Genomic DNA, 18,477 nt, shown 5'->3' with positions numbered 1-18,477 from the left:
GTCTTCCACAGTGACATCAGACAGTGATGAACGTAACATCTGTTATTTGGTAGCCGTTTACGTGGGTGCCGAAAAGGAAGAGGGGCAACCCAGCTTTTTGTCTCATTCCGGAAGAATTCCTCTTCCATGATCTGTAGGAAGACTGAATCCTCAATGGAGTGTGCTAGCTGGTTGTCATCTTCTGTGGCATTGAAGACTGTTTCTCCAAGATTAGTCACTGTCGATGCATTTTGAATGTCTCTATTGGGTGGGGTTCTCTTTTTCTCATCTTTGCCATTAGGATTTTCTTTCACCTTTATCTTAATCTCACACGTGGCAAAGTGACTTGGTCTGCCATTTTCCAGGATGCAGGTTTTCATAGCACTCACTGTAGTCGTGTTGTGTGCACCTCCTATGCACACCTCTCCAACTATGACCCACCCTAGGTCTAAGCGTTGTGCATATGGGGCGTTTAGTGGACCATTATACTGGTCTCGAACCTTATGCGCTCTGATAATGTCTCTTCCCAATAGAAGAAGAATGTCTGCATCTGGGTCAAGCGGTGGAATCTTATCTGCCACTCTTTTAAGATGATGGTGGTGACATGCAGCTTCGGGTGTGGGTATCTCTGACCTGTTGTTTGGGATATCATTACACTCTATAAGTGCAGGCAAGGGCATGGTAACTTTCCCATCCAACGATTGAATCATAAAACTGTGGGCTCTTCTCCCAGATGCGTCTATGACGCCTGCACAGGTTTTCAGTGTGTATGGCATGGTTGCTCCCTTGAGACCAAACATGTCAAAAAACTCAGATCTGGCCAGTGAAACATTACTTTGGTCATCTAAAATGACATACATCTTCTGCCATAGCTCTTGGTGGCCATTTGGATACACATTCACCAGACAGATCTTTGAGCAGGATTTCCCTTGAAACCCATCCCCACATACCTGGGTACATCTGGATGTGACACTCTGTGCCTCTGTGTCCGACCTCTCCTTCCTCTGTCGAGGAAGTAGGAACTGCATCTGAGCGTGAAGCTGGTCCGGGGAGCAGAGTGGAAATGTGTTTATCGCTGTCACATTCCCCGTATTTTACGATGGCCTTACAAGATTTGGCTTGATGAGTCGTAGAGGCGCAGCAGCAAAAACATATGTTGTTTTCTTTTAAGAACCTTTTCCTCTCTTCCAAGAGCAGTTTTCGAAAACCTCTGCATTTTTGAAGAGAATGAGGCTTGTGGTGCATGGGGCATAGCTTCTCTGGATTTCCTATTTTGGGCTCTGAAGCCATAGATATGTTTGTCTTGTGCACGGAAACAGGTCTCACTTGATTTGACTTTTCTTTTCTGTAAGAATTTGGAAAAGGATCTGGATAGTTAAAACTGGGATTATTTCTCTCTTCAGCCTCTCTGCAGATGAATTCTTTGAAGTAGGAGAAAGGAGGAAAGGCAGCATGATGTATTTGCACCCGTGTGACAGCCACTTGTCTTGGAGATATAAAGGGAGCTTTTCTACAATTGGCTGCACACCTCTTGATGTGTCAAGATACGCTAGACCTGGCAGGTAACCCTCTTGTTTAGCAACGTCAAGTTCAGTAAGCAAGTCAGCCAGTTCTTGTAGTTTTTGACTCTCTCTGTTGTGGATCTTGGGAAAACTCTCAAGTTTACAAAAGAGAGCTCTTTCTATCACCTCTGGAGCACCATATTTTTTATTTATTCTAAGTCCCACATTAGGCTGTCTGATATTCACAGACCGTATTCTGATTGCATGCTCACCAGATTCTTTACCCAGCCATTTGATAAGCAGATCCATTTCTTCACTTGCTGATAGACTCAGACTTTCGATTGTGTTGATGAACGTTTCTCTCCAGGCTTCATAGTGTTCGGGTAAGTCATCAAACTTTGTTAGGCCTGAAGAAACCAGCTGGGATTTATCAAAGAACTTGGCAAGATCTGTAGATGAGTCATTATTGTGGGAGCTGTTTAGATGTGGTCGATTGTCGGGCAGTACCCTGTGTTGGTAGCGCTCATCTTCTTGCTGTGGAAAGTTCATATGGAGAGGCTAAGCATTATTTTGAGGAAACCTGGCTCCGTTGTCAATGAGCTGGGGCTGTGCATTCTGATTGTAGCTTGGAAATGGAGTGGATGTTGGCGGTAAAGTCGAATCATTCTCTACTTTGGGTTCTTGTGGGAATTGAGCTTGTGTGTGTTGTGTAACATAGTGATCAGTCCTTTTCAATGCACTCTCTGGCAAGGGCAGAAAGTCAAATTCTTTGTTGTTGGATTCATTCACGTCTCCTGCAGCTGCCTCCAACACCTCAGCTTCAGCTTGGGCAGCCTCAGCTTCTTTCTGTAGACTAATATAATCTATCTTGGCTTCTAGTCTGGCCTTTTCGACTCTCAGTTTGCCTTCCTTTTCCGTGAATGCTAGTCTGGTTTTCGCCGCCTCTGCTTTGGCTCGCGCCCTGGCTGCTTCATAGCTTACTCTGGAGCTTGTTGATGAGCATGAAGAGCGTGACCTCTTTGAGCTGTGGCGTGAATAAATAGACCCCGATTCAACTTCATCTCGTGAGCCTTCAGCTCTATCTTCCTTTAAAGCTTGTGCTGAGGCGCTTGTGGCCTCCATTGGAGTGTGATGCAGACTGACAATCCTTCACTCTTCTTAACTTCCACGTTGAGTGGTCATCCTTTTACTATGCTGTCCTCACTAAAGTTTGTTGCAGGCAACGTAATTTCAGCTATACAGCTAGCTTAACAATCTTTATTCCCAGCACTTCATCCTCCAAGAAACAGGCGGCTTGTTGTGTTTGGCAGGATTTAATGATGAAAATAAATTCTCTCTCTCTCTCTTTTGTAAAACTGTACAAAGAAAAGGAATACAAAATACACAATGAAGACATGTTCCATTACACTGGGAGAATAACATTGCTCTAGTGAAAAACACACGGCCACAGATGAAGCATCTGCTGAAAAAATACAAGCATCTACCTGCCTCCATATGATTTAACTCAAAACAGTATCAAAACTTACTAATACACATTAAATGTATAGGAACTTACGGATGAAGCCGATATTGTGGACTTTAACACCAGGATTGCAGAGATTGCCATCAGATTACAAATGCTGTCGCTGCAGCAGCTAAAGAGCACACTACTTCCTGTAGACCACTTCCTCTACAAAAAATACATTCTGCTTAGTTACCACTAGGTGGTAGTAACACTTCTTAAACAACTATAATATGTCCGTTCCATGACAATCAGCATCCAACATTTGAAAAGTACACAAGTACACATGACTTAAAGTACGAGTTTCCATTGTGGAGGAATATCAAACTGCTAAAACTTCTACTTGCATGTAGTTGGTCTCACTTGCTGATGACCAATTAATAAAGGGCATCTGATTAGCAGCACCTAGCTTCTACTTACCCTCTTCATTCTATTGAAAGCAGTGTTTACTTAGAAGGGATTATATATATTCAGTTTTCCACATGAGTGTATGTGACAGATCATAAGGAAAAACATAATGTTTAAGGACATAAATTGCAAGGAGCCATGGGGCCACTGGCCCCCCACCCATCTGTGAACATGACCTCCATTATAATCCCATCTACACACATATAAATTTTTCCGACCATAATTTACACAATTACAGCATTGACAACCTGTGTCCACAGGCAGGTGTATGAACATGCGCCAAACTACTTCAAACTCCCTTTTTGGCATGGCCCATTTTGCCTTGTTGACACAGACATGCAGATTCATAAGGTGACAAGACCAGCCGGGCTGTCGTAGATGATAAGAATTTAGCCCGAGAGCAAAATGTGAGCAAGAAAAAAGCCCTCTTATCGTCTCTCACTGTGTTAGCTCCTTCTAAAAGAGTCACTGCTGTTAATTGGATGTAGGTCTGACATTCAGCTGGAGTGTGAGTGCAAGACACTGAGCCACAGGGGACGCCTTTGTCCACAGGCATGTTGCAAATTAACAGTGTCCCTCTTCTGGGGCGACAAGAGGTCACCTTGTATACAGCTCCACCATCAGTCGTCACCAATCTTTCATGGGTGTTAAATATGCCCGGTTTCAAGCAGCTCTTGATTACGCTCCCAAAGTCCCTTATTGCATTTAGTAGCACATTCACCAAGTCTAAATAAGGAGAGATAATCCCCACACTAAACAATTGACAACCTTGCCAAGGAAAGAGCAAGCTACAAATTAAATGTAGGAAGCTCATTGTGATTTTGACTGGTTCAATAGCTTCATCATGACTCCATTGTCATTTCCACTCAAAGAACCAAGACACAAACTTCTGTGCAAACGTCTCTCAAGACAGGTAAGATATGACATGCCAGAGTCATGCATGGTCTTTCCACACAGTTGGCAAGTAGATGAATGGACAATTTTTATTTTGTTCCTAAAGAAATATTATTGATAAAATAATCAACGTTGAAGTTTGGTTTTCAAAAGTTGTATGTAAAATTGTTAAATTCCAGATTGACATCATAACCACAAAACACTTCTTTTACTTAAACCCCCCCATAAAGTTTTCAACGTACTCAAATACTGTGTTTGATGATGAATAAATGATGAATTTTCCTTATGGTTAGTTTTATAAAGATAATCTTTTTACATTAACGTGTGATATAAAACTCCTCCACTACATTTGCAGAGCAGTGAAGCTTAGGTGATATTTAAAAATAAATACATTAAGTCATTTTTTTTTTATAAATTTTGGTTATTCTAAGGTTCAGAAAATAGCCCTGGTCAGCTTTTATGAACATGCAGTTTCAGAGGTACCCAAAACACCAAGATGGCAATATTAAAAAACACTCGTTTCTGGTAGCATCATCCATTATTTTTACTGTCTATATGCTCAGCCAGTAGAGGTCAGGTTTCATAAGAGACATATCTATTTAGTGCAGTTTACAAAAATTCATTTTTTACTACTTCAAGGTGATTTTATATAGCTTAAAAGAAATGCAGTCCTGTAATGCAGAGAAGTTTCCTGAAGGTTTGATTGAGGCAATATTCTTTGTGTGTGTGTGTGTGTGTGTGTGTGTGTGTGTGTGTGTGTTGGGATGGGGGCTTGTTAATGCCATAGACTATAAAATGTGACTGTAGCTACTGTGACATCACAATTGGTTTCCAAACTGTTCTGAAGCATCAAGATGAATATTTTCACTTGACTCCATTGAAGTAAAGAGCTGCATCACCAGGAAGGTTCAACTATGGAATCAAAGAAATAGCCAATCTGTATATGACTAACAATCCACTTTGAAACCGAGCTTTACAAAATTGGCCGAAATATTTATTCAGTATCACCTGAAATGAGAGGCTGAGCCAAAGAAATCAGGAGGAAAGTGTTTACAGACATCATGTCAGAAAACTCGTTTCTAAAACACTTCTGATGCCTTCTGCAACCGCAGCTATCACCATCCGGTGGTCTTAAGCTCGAAGACAGGTTTAACACACTACTGCATTGGCTTCGTATTTCCTCCCCTGAATCTACATCCATGTGTTATTTAAAACACATTATTATGGATTTCAAAATGCTATTTGATTTTTGTATGTACCTATTATCAGTTTTCAAAATTTGACAGGCATATACTTCTTTTATTTCTCTCCTTTTTGACACATTTTTCAAATAACTTTTATTTGACCACAGCATAATGAGACTGGAAAGTCTGTTTTTGGTGTGCCAACAGAATATTTTTAGTAGCCCCCATATGGCCACCCCTATGAAAAAATTCTGGAGGCACCCTGCTTCTCAGACTCCTATATTAAAATGCTTAGAAGAACTAAACATGTTTGCAATCTGGTTCAGATAGAGCTAATTACCCCTTCCATGACAGCTACATGGGTGGTATTTTTTTTTATAACTTGATGATTCAGGACACTGTTGCTTTTTCTGACAGGTGGATTCTGGCACAGGTGGCTGTAGTGATTGTACAATCATACATATACAAATGTGACTGTATCAGATCATAGTTTGGGTTTAACTGTGCTCTTTTAACAATGTCAGCCACGTCTTATAAAGCCTGCCTGCCAGAAAATCCTGGAGGCAAACTTCTCCCATGTGCTAACAGGTCTCTTGCCTAGTTACGGTTGCTAATGTCTGACTGGACATTGGCCTGTTATGGGCTTAGGGAACTGTCAGATGCTTCATTGAGATTAAAGAGACACGCACCAGACTCGTTTCCCAGTTCTATTCAGCATTTCATTCCCATACAGAAATCAGAAAACTGGAAAATATGTCTAAAGGAACTAAAAATAAATAAGGCTGGCTGTTTCAATTTTTGATTTTCTTCTTTTGGCACTGTGATGGTAAAAGAAGTGTGCTGCAGCAAAACCCCAAATTTATTGGACACTTCTAAAAATGCAAATAAAGGACAACATGGTGGTATTAGAAAGTATTTAGGGAAAATTACTTGAAACTTTAATGTATTCTATAATTAACAGCTTGTGCCAAAACCTTCCTTGCTTTGGTCAGGCCCATCCATCTGGCACTCGGTGTGTGATAAAACAGTCTCTGGTTGAAGTTTTGCAGCTTAGTAATATCAGATGGTGCACTGTTTAGCTGGAATGGAAACCCTTGGCTCTGTGCCGCATATTATTTAAGGCCAACTCATTTAATCACTGATGAGTGGCTACAGATAAATACTTCTAACTTCATTTTTTAAATAATCTTTTTTATGTTGCTTTGATAGATAATGTTTTATATGCCAGTCAACAAAAAACTCTTTAGTGCCAGCAACGCATTTCTAAAAAGTTTTGATTCCTAAAATTTGAAATGAGCTCATATTTCAGAAAAATAACTTTTTTTAGATGCAACATTTTACAAGTGCTGTTTGCAATATTTTCAAAGAAAACACAAGACACGACCCAGGACCCTGACACCACCACCAGGACTCACCATCAATAACTCAACAGCCACACACTGAACAACTGAACCAAAGAACGCCACATGTAGTGCAAAAAGTATGTTCAAGTTTGGTGGACGAGACTGTAATACAAAAAGCCTGGACCCTTGATTTAAAAACAAAAACACAACAACTCTTGGACTTTCTTGGGTCATTCTGGTGTATTCTGACATAAAACACACCTGCATGAGTGAATGCAGGAAATATTCACATTCACAGATGATTCCAATTATGAGCAGATACATACTTGACTGCTGTAAAGACCTGATTCACTGACAGGATATTAGGTTAAAACGTACTTTTTTTAAGCAAACACTTTTTTCCATTTAAATTGTTGTGGGCTCGGTCGTATACCAGCTGAGATGAAGGACACCCTGGACGGGTGGCCAGTTGACTGAAACTAGCTTATGAGAATGAACTGTAACTGTGAGATCCTTTAATGACATGTCGTGAAATGGTGTGTCATTTAGCCTAATGGGAACATTAGAGACGGTCACCTCTCTTTGCGAGACCATCAAAGTCTGGCGTCATGTCTGTCTCAGCCGTGAGCAGTAAGGAGTCCATCAAGGAGAAGGTTTGTTTGGAATTGAGTTAAATCGCAGACTTATTGCAGTTATGTTAATGAATCTCAAGGTGAATAACATTTCAGATTCATTAACATTTCAGACTCTGCATTTCCAACAATCCAGGGTCTGACTTTTTTTAAAAAAAAGATGTTGATATTGATGGTTCATCCTGTGGACTAACAACTCTACATGTGACGACACAGCACTGGAAAATTAGTCTGAAGCCAAATGTTCACTCTTTACTTTTTATGTTTCTTAGAATAAAATAAAAAAAATAAAACTGATAGATAAACATGTGAAAAACAGATTTGAAATATTTTTCTTGGCATGCTTTATATGGATTTTTAACATCCATCAATTTTCTGGTACACCCTGGACAGGGTGTCAGTCGATCACAGGGTTAACAGAGAGACAGACAATTCATACTCACGTTCGCACATACGGTCAATTTAAAATCCAACCGTGGGGTTAAAAAATCGAATCCCACTAACTATGTCTTTGGCCTGTGTGGGGAAGTTGAAGCACCCGGAGAGAACCCACACAACATGCAAACTCCACACAGGAAGGCCCTGCCAGATGGAGGATCTGAACACAAGAGCTTCTTGAGGCAACAGTACTAACCACAAGTCACTGTTGAATTTTTAAGTTGAAGATGTCAGAATGAGTCTATTCCTTACATGCTGTAGCTCGGGCGGTGGAGCAGGTCATCTACTGATCGGAAGGTTGGTGGTTCGATTCCTGACTTCCCCTAGTCTGCATGTCAAGTATCCTTGGGCAAGATACTAACCCCAAATTGCTCTCCGATGCATCCATCGGAGTATGAGTGTGTGTGAATGTTTCTTAGAAAGCACCTAGAAAAATGTGCTTGGGTGAATGCACAAGTTGTGTGAGCGCTTTGAGTGCTCAGAAGAGTAGAAAAGCGCTATATAAGAACCAGTCCATTTACATTATTGTAGCTTACTATTGATGCAAATTGATAAAATACTCACTTCTAGCATTGTAAGTGATTAAATTTCACTAGATCTACACAGGAAAAAGAAAATCTTAAGGAGGACTGAGCAAAGAGCTTGAGAAGATGTGGCTAAATGGCTTCCACTTGTTGCTGACATGTTTGCATGATATGGATTTGGGCAAACAGTGCACCATTTATTTGCGTTTTTTGCATCAGAATGTGTAGACTGCATTTCCAGACAGACTTTTGAGAGATATTTCCAGACAGTTATAAATAACCACTGTAAATATCAGAAAGTCTGGTTGTTATTGGCGGCATCATTGCTCGGCTTTTTTTGTGTGCACTCAGGAACTTTAGTTTGAGTGTAGTTTGGGCCATAAAACCAGACCAGGAGAATTTTAAGATTTTTTTTTCCATCTCATTCAATGTTTCTTAAAGCAAGAAACACCGTCTGCACTCGTCATATGACTTCCCTGTGATTATTTGAACATGGCGCTGATTTTCATTTCAAGTGTGGGCTTCTTTTTTATCTGTTTAGAATTAAAAACCACACTGGAATCAATGTCCCTCCCTGCTATATTTAAGGGTCTTAAACTGGCAACTCTGCTGGCACAGTTCTTAGTGCCAGGTGCCGATGCAGCAACAGGCCAGAGATAAAAAGAGATTAGCTCATCTTCTGATAGAGGATGCTAAGCGTGTGAGTTATTATTATATTTTTTGCAATGCAAACTACAAAGAAGGGAAGCTCTGATGCCGTAAACCTATTATGGTTCATTAAGAGAGTGAAAGCAGTTAGCAGCTGATATTAAGAAAATATCAGGGTCAAACTGTGACATGACTCTACAGAGAATTTCTTTTATCCTCTTTTTTTTTCCTCTGGCATTTTCCTTCTGTCTCTTAAAAGACACTCGGATCTCCCAGTCTCAGAACAAATTGCAAGGCATGCTGGGAAGAAAATGAATCCACCCTTGGGTTTAGATTAGTGCTTTGCAGAAGTTTGGGGATTTGTGTTTCATAAAACTGTGAAAATGGAAACCAATTAGGTAATTTACCTCATGAATCATTCATGGTCTTAAAATTAGCTGTAGGGTCACAAACATGTGTTTAAAGAGATTTTCTGCAGTGCAAAGGTGACGACACTGAGCCCTCAAACTAATTATCTTTATTTTAACCACAACGACCATATTCTCACAGCAGTGATAAAATCCTGTGAAGTAATTAGTAAAAATGTCAAATTATTTATTAGATATAGGATTCTGAACAAATTCAAATAATGGCTTGTAAAGTAAAAGGTTAAATGAGGCCAGACTTTCATGTCGTATCTGTGTGGCAGAAAGGTAACAAGTGACGCTCACCCACAGTGTTCAGTCTCAGTGAGGTAGTTTATTTGGCACAAGTGATTTGCAGGCATGAAGCTTCTATTCTATGTTCAAAGACACTAAAATAACCTTGACACCCATGTGGGAGCCACTTTGAATGGCGACACTGTCATCCCACGCAAGTGGTGCGACTGACAGACCGGGCATCTTGGTGCCTGCGTCAGTCCGAGCGTCTGTTACTCAGTTATTATTTATTATATATGTAATTTTTTTTATATATTTTTAGCGAGACTGCTATCTGACGACATCATTTCATCTCTGTATGGAACTGTAACTTTCCTAAGAAATAAACAGAAATATCAAAAGCAGTCTTTGTACCTTCAAAAGCAAAAGATTTGACTCTGATGGATATTTTTTTAAAGGCTTTAAATGAAAACTCTTTCACTGGCACAAAAACAGTTATTTGCAGATTTTTTTAAAAAAAAAATTTGCTTGGATTCCTGTAGCTTCTGCCACAGTAGTTTGTAGTCTTTCTGCACAGTTTTGAAACACATTGGAATTGGAGCATGGACAGATACATAAAAATATATTTTTTAAAACAAACAAACAAAAAAAACCCCAAGGTAACTAGAGATTTTTGCCACTTGCAACAAAGTAACAGGAGATGCTTAAAAATGTACTTACATTCCCGTGTTTAAAAAGTTGTTTAAATTCCTCTGAACAGAATTTGAAATTGGCAAGTAGGTACCTGCAGAGTCCTGTCTGGGCCCCTCAACAATAATATTTAACTATTAATCACAGTTTTCCTAAATAAAAGGATCTGGCTTGCATCAGTCACATGATCACATTTAACCAATGATCGCCCTTGACGGCAGAACGCGCTGGTTACGAGCCGGGAACGAGCTCACAAAGAGCACGCACATTTTTTGCGGTCCGGAGCTGTAGGAGAAACACAAATTAACTCAGAGACAGACTGATGCAACAAAACCAGTAAGTAGGTGTACAGCGTACACTGTAGTGTATAGCACACAGGAGTATTGGCTTATTATGTACACGTTGGTAAGTTGAAACAAACGAGCGTGCTGCGTGTGCAACAGCGTGACAAACATTACCTGTCCTTTTATTAACTGCACAGGTAGTGCTGGTCATAGCTGCTGGCTACCTGTGTAAGGCGGTCGTGGGTCTGTAGCTCTGTCACCGTTTTAGGGAACATATTTAGTTTTAAAGTATTTAGAACATATTTAGTTTTAAAGTTTCCGGGCTTTTCCTGCCTTTCTGGAGGGATTATATTTCACTAAAAAACGGTCTAATATGCATGTCCACATAATTATGCATTATTATAATATTTTAAAAAACACACACTGTATTTTAAAGAACATACATTAAGAAGCAGATTATATTAGATTTATATTTTAAATAAGACAAAATTGGGTTTTTACAGCAGTAAAATTATTGTATCTCTACAGTTTAAAAATGTAATAAGCTTTGCCCCTGCACAGAGTGGATTGTGAAACAAATGGAATCATCATAAATACATTATTTCATATTTATTACTTCCCCCTCCTCATTGCTTTATTATTGTAGCTCTAGTAATAAATAATAATGTAAGGATTCTGGATTAGCACCGTGATGCCCACAGTATATACAGTATTCTGAAGAAGGTCTAAAACGTCACTGTGTGTGCGTGCATGTGTGTGTTTTATTTAGATGGATTTAAAAAAAAAATATTACTCATGATATAACATTGTGCAGACATGCCTGGTAAGGACACGAGGAGGAAACAGTAGAGCTGTGTGAGGCTACTAAAGGCAGTGCTATAACATTTTTCTGTCATCATTTTATTATAGATTAAGTGCAAGAGTTGTTAAGTGTGGATAATTAAATTATAGTTTATTGCAATAGCAAGTTGTGCCTTGTTCTCAGATAGACAGCAAGTGGAGAGTGATATATGAAATGATGGGATGGAAGGAAGAAGAGAAGCAAAGAGTGATTCACAGGCAGAGCCGAGTTTATTTCTCACAGTTTTTTGTTGCCTTATGGTTCCAAGCGCTGTCACCAATCTTTGCATTTTGTTATTATCTCATGACACTTGTTTAATCAGCTACCATCTCTCCTATGGACTTTTTAATGTCTACAGTCTCAGATCAGCACAGCCCTGCCCTCCAGCACTATCAGCAGCAACCCCTCAACAGCAACATTGTACCCATCAGGTAAAACATCGGCTACGTTTTCTTTGCCTTGTTGCCCATATTAGATTCTTAATGAATGTGTGTTGTTATTCAGCCTGGCTCAATGTGCCCCTTTTTAACTTTGAGCACCCGCCCCTTTAAACCTCTCTGCACGGCCCTGGCTCAATGTGTTGTGCATTAAGAGATGCGCTTCTGGATGCCTTGGTTGTTATGAATTTTTACAGAGTTACCGTTGTCTTCCTACCAGACTGGAGTACCCTGACCATTCTCCTCTGACATCAAAGCATTTTAACGCAGAGAACTGCTGCTCACTCTGTAAGAGTGTAGATGGCTTCAGCAGGTCATAGCTTGCTTTCAGGGTAAAAGTTGTAAATCAGTGCTGCGGTCAACGTGTTTCAAAGAGCATGGCTCTTACATTGGAGGCAATGCTTCTCCATTTCTGGTTTGTGTCGCACTTTCAGTTTGTGCTACTGCTCGGCTATTAGTTAGCAAAACAAAAAACTACAGGCAACTGTGGCAGTGTGTGGATAGGCTCAGCTGCAGGGGGGTGGAGCAGTGGGTCCAGGGTGTGGTGTTGGGGGGGGTTAGTTGGCACTGCTGGTAGTCATACTTCTATTTCAGTAGGACGCCGGGACTGGGAGAGGACGGACAGAGACTGGAGCTGCACTACGCAGTACTGGATGTATGTGGAAGTGTGACAAGGACTGGTCAAGACTGATTGGAAAGCTGCACTGTAAATAAAAGCGCACAAAGCAAAATCTGAACTGCGTGTCTGTAGACTCGTTAGCGTTGCACAAACATAACAATTACTTTTGTACAGCCTCTTTTTTTTACAACAGATTTCACCAGTAAGAGCCAGCAACCTCCAGGAACCACCACCAACCAGTCTGGAAATATACTTTTCCATAGTAACCAACGGTTATGTTACAGGTGTATAACAGGCTGAGTCCTTGTAAGGAAGTGATTCATGCAGAGTTTGCACCAGTATGCTATTTGCTCCAATGTAAAGCATCTGCCATTTATATAACATGTGCGTTGTTTCCAGTTTGTTTTCTAAGTTTTGCAAAGCTAAATACTCCTGGTGCTTCTTTAGAAAATACACTCAAGTTAAAATCTGCTGCAACACCAGTGAAGGACAAACCCAGAGAACTACAAAAATTTAAAAGTCTAATTTGAAAGGTACAGTAAAGAGTCTGGACATGGAGTTTTGACATACTTTGTGATACAGAAGCAAGCTATTAGCTTCACGGCAATGCAAACAGTTCATAGGATAGTTTTTTTTTTTTTTTAAGGGCAATGGTTAAATATTGCAAATTTTGGCAGCAGAGTTTATAAGGATGCCTTCACTTGTAACAAACCCAAAAGTATCAATTTGAGAAGGAGCATTTTTTGCCACTTTGTCCCTTTTTCCACTGCTACTTGAATAAGCCACATCACTGGAAACTTTTTATGTATGCAAAGAAATTCACACAACCAATACAAACATATCAATAGTATCACAGATAGTCCTGGCAATGATGCCAATTTGATGGTGTGTTACATTTGATTTTTCTCTTTTATGCTGAATAAACACTGTTTTTCTTTTACATATATGTGTTTTGAAGCTCTGGACATTTCTCCCTCATCACACTAAGGATACAGTGCAATTACAATAGTTTCTTTACAGCAGTGGTGAATACGCAAGCTTACACGTTTAGTTCATATGAAACATTTTTTTAGAAATACATTTTTATTAACTAGGTTGAGTGACAATTGATCAAATCTGAACATAGCCAAGGCAAAATCTTGTTACCTGACTCTGTACTTACCCACTGCCCTCTGCTGTGGGGAGCATTGTCAGATTCAACTCCTGCAGCTTCCTTCTGTGCTGCTACCATTACTGCAATCAAATTACACACTCTTTCTCCATTTTGCAAATTACATCATATTCCTTCATATAATAATGATGATAAACATGCACAGGTAAAGGGAATCAGTGCTTTGAATTACTTAAACACCAGTTCCAGTTGCTGCCAACCAACTGGTGCCTGGTACAGATCACATCCAAACCCCTTCTCTTAGTTCAATTCTGCATCACACTGAAGCTAAAGTGCTGCATTAAAGCAGCAAATTAGTAATTCAGCATACTAGCATTCTAACAAGACTATGCCCCTTTCTTATTTTTTTATTTTAATGATGTCACAAATGCTTGCCCTCTCCTTAAATTGTAGACAGCTGTAAACAGTTTGTCCTTCATTAGACCCTCTGCTTATTTTCAACAGCATTCATCTCCGCTCGAGCTGAAAACTGCTGAAAAATAAGAGTTGAAACTGAGGTCATTTTCTCTGGTCAAAATGGTTTGGTTAAAACTGCAGAAACATTTAGTGAAAAAATGTTCAATGAAATGAAAAGCTGTATAAATTTCATAATTACCACATGAATATACTCAAAGAGCTGGAGACAGAGACTTGCAGCAGTTTGAAGAGATTTATATACAGCAACTGGGAACACAAGGAGTGTAAACAAGAAGCAAAGTTGATAATATGGTGGTTTTTATTCCAAAGTTGACTGTATTTTTTTAAGGAAATGGTATTTATTGCTTTCTAAGTTAGGATATTGAGAGATTTGGGAATAACTTCAGCCACTGGAGACAGATAAGAGAGCAAGGTTACGCGGGACATGAAACAAGAACTAGTACTCAGCATGGAGTCAATTACAACCACAGCAGCAACAACAATCTGTTAGAGGCTGGAGGCACAAGCTGGTCTTTAAATACTACTTCACAGATGAGGAGATGAGAGACAGGTGTGGCTGCTGAAGCCTGGGAAAACAGAGGATCCACCAGCAGGTGGGCTGGGAAGGAACGGCCAGTCATCAACTCTACTTGAGCGAAAGAGAGCAAAGGGGGAAAAACAGGCTGCCTGGCTCATGACAATGTTTCACAATAGTCTACGCAAGAAAAAAAGAAAACATAGCAAGGCTTAACATTTCTGATGTGTGAAAACTAGCAGGTTCATTGGATTGGATCCATTGGATCACCTCTAAAGTTTGGCAGACTATACATAATCCCGTAAATGGAAAAGGATGAATTGCTGGCTAAACTTTATTAAATATAAATGTATTTAGCCCATCTGAATTAAGGAAAGACGTGAAAAATATATCCTACAGATGCATGGAAACACATCATCACCTATGTTTCCTAGGTTCAGTGGAATCAGTGGGATCTTACACCTTTGCCTAGGCAACCTAGCGAGGGTTGATCAAGTCTCAACCTGCGTCCCAACAGCTTTTAGCGATAGATCATCTCTCTTGATCCAAAGCAGCACCGGGAAGCTCTCTGCTGCTGCTTTTGTTGCAGTCTGGATGGCTATACTTCTGAGAAGCCCCTCATGCCCAGCAGGATAGGGACTCTGTAGTATCCAGCAGAGCTTCTGCAGTCTACCTCAACAGGATTGGATTCTGCTCACCAACCTTGCTAAGCTCATAGTTAGGGCTGGATCAGGTGACCCTGAACCCTCTCTTGCCTCAATAGGCTGCTGGGGGCAACTCAACTACGCATTGAGCATTTCTTCTTATCTCTTTTCACTCTCTGTGTGCACACCACTCTGCATTCAATCATTAGTTATTATCAAACTCCACAGTATGTCTTTTGTCCTGTCTTTGTCCCAACACCTCATGTCAGATGGCTCCCCCTCCCTGAGCCTTGTTCTCTTGGAGGTTTCTTCCTGTTAAAAGAAATCTTCCTGCTCACAGTGGGTCGTCTGATTGTTGGGATTTTCTTTGCATTATTGCAGGGGGCTTACTTTACAATATAAAGCACATTTGGCTTTATATAAATAAAACTGAATTGAATTGAATTGAATGTTTTCTGGCAATCCTCCAGGCATCCCTGGTACTTGGCCACCTTCCGTTTAAAGGTCTCCTCCTCCTGCCAGGGTACAGTCAATTCAGGGCAAATTGTTTTAAGGCCTCTGACAGAATGACAACATCTGATTGATGAGTTGCTTGGTGAGATCGACCATTAGCTGCCAGTCATTTGAGCTGAAGAGCAGACCTCTATTCTGCTCTATTCTGTTGTTTCAGCTGCTCTCCTGCCTCAGTGAACAAAAGATGCTTTGTGGTAGGGCTGATGTCTGCTTTTTATTAATGAGGTGCTCTCAGCCACCGCCCTCAGCACCTGGTCATGGCACTACACCGATAGTGACTATCCCCTTGGGCCTTCGGGCAACTTGTTGACCATGCCCCTCCCTGGACAGAGAGGGCAGGAAGGCTCAACCAGATTTGCTTTTTTATTTTGTCCGATGGGCTGGATCTCTACGCCTTTTCAAGGCACCCAAAGCGCTTTACAATGCCACTATTCATTCACTCTCACATTCACACACTGGTGGAGGCAGCTACGGTTGTAGCCACAGCTGCCCTGGGGCAGACTGACAGAAGTGAGGCTGCCATATCGCGCCATCTGGCCAACACCAGTAGGCGGTAGGGTAAAGTGTCTTGCACAAGGACACAACGACCAGGACAGAGAGCCCAGGGATCGAACTGGCGACCTTCCGGTTACAGATGCGCTTCCCCCTGAGCCACGGTCGTTTAAGGCATCCTGGTGTCCCTGGAGTCCCACCACTTTACAATGTCATTCTACTTGCACTTGAGCAAGAAGTCTGTCACTTGACTTGACAAGATGGTAAAAAAAAATCTTGCCTTTGACAGTGAGCAGTGATATAGTGCTAAACTACTCAGTGCTTGTTGAAACTTCCTCCACTGATTGGTAACAATCCCCCAGATTGTATTTAATTACTTCAGGAGGAGTTGGCGTTATGAGCACTGACTGTACACACTGTAAGGTACTCCAGTTAGTTAAGCCTGAGCTGGCTCTGGCTGCTTTTACCACCTCTTGCACTCTTTTTGAGTTTGGCACTCTCATGTCAAAGTTGACCTGGCTGGGAAGCTTGAGAAACTAACACATCAATGACACAGGGAGAAAGACAAGAAAAGACAAAGACTAGAAAAACACAAACTAAAATAATAGATAGGAAATCCAAGGCTATGATACTAAGAAAGGATGGGACCTATACAGTATACAGTACTGTACATAAAAGGGGAGAAGTACAACAACAAGAGACTATGGCCATCTGTAAAACATGTTGGAGGCTCTGTCATGGTTTTGGGATACATTTCAGCCAGTGGTGTTGGAGACCTTGTCAGAATTGATGGAAATATGAGATCAGAAAAGTAGGTTCAGGATGTGATCCACTTTACAAAACCATCTGGGAAGCATCTGATTGGTTGTGGCTTCATTTTACAGCAATTTATGAAAAAGACACTGCCACTGCTGTAAAAGCACAGCTGCTTATGGATTCAGTTATAGGTTGACCTGTCCATAACTGGGTCTCAATAGTATTAAGGCAGTGTGGGATCACCTTGACAGAGAAAGGAAGGGGAAAAATAGCCATCTTACAAAGAAGAGCTTTGAACGTCCTTCAAGAAGCCTGGAGAAATATTCCTGGAGAACTATTACTTAAAGAAATTACAAGAAAAACTTCAGGGAAAGAGTTCACTTTGTTGAAGAATAAAGGTGGTTATGCCAAATATTGACCTTCAAGTCCATTAGAATTGCACAAACCTTGCTTTTGCACCTATTTTCTTAGAATACGCAGAAATGAGGTGTAGCTCAAGACATTTGTGTAGACTGGAGATGTTGGGGAATTTGAAACAGATGCTGTGAGAGTGGGAGTCAGCTGTTTCTAAACAGAAGGCGAGTGTCATCGAAGGAAATACTGCTGATATGACAGGCACCGTCAGCATTGTAAATATACACACACAGTTTCCCCTGGCCAAACAATCACCTTTTAAATAGTAATAAAAAACCAAACTAACAGGGACAGAGGCTTTTCAGTCAGTGGCACCGAGGCTTTGGAATAATCTAGAACTCATGCTATGTTTAGGTGACTCTGTGGACGCCATTCAAAAGCAGGTGAAAACCTTTCTGTTTAAAAAGGCTTTCTATTGAGATTATATTATAACTTTTATAAGATAACCCAAGGATCTTAAATAGACCTTTCATTGTCAAAAACCCTCCTTTGTGGCTGAATTAAAATAATTCTTCAAAGAATGCACCAAAATACCTCCACAGCAATGTGAAAAACGCAGTTATCACAAATGCTTGATTGCAATTCTTGCTGCCAACAGTGGCACAACCGGTTATTAGGTTTAGGGGCAATTGCTTTTTCACACAGGGCCAGGTCTATTTGGAAGCTTTTTGCCCACTTAATGGATATTTAGAATATTGAGTTTTGTTTTTCCTTTCTTTTTTTTAAAATCTAAAATATGCCAGATTGCTCATTTTCTCAGTAAGGACATCACAGTCAATGTCTTACTGTTAAAGGTCAGAAACCAAAACCTATTCAAGAATTCAGTTTTGGTTAAAATACAGGCTGTCACAGGGAGAGACTCGGATATATCCTGGACAGGTCTCTAATTCACTGCAGGGCTAGATTTGTATCTCTATAGTGAAATCCGGACACCTTTTACATACTTGTGCCCTGGGAATGTAAATGGGCTGGACAGTGACCAGGAGTGAAAAGG

The sequence above is a fragment of the Neolamprologus brichardi genome, chromosome 16 (assembly GCF_056152115.1).
Source record: "Neolamprologus brichardi isolate AB-2024 chromosome 16, ASM5615211v1, whole genome shotgun sequence".
Lineage (NCBI taxonomy): Eukaryota > Metazoa > Chordata > Actinopteri > Cichliformes > Cichlidae > Neolamprologus > Neolamprologus brichardi.
The sequence above is the reverse complement of the archived record's forward strand: the minus strand, read 5'-3'. Positions refer to the sequence as shown.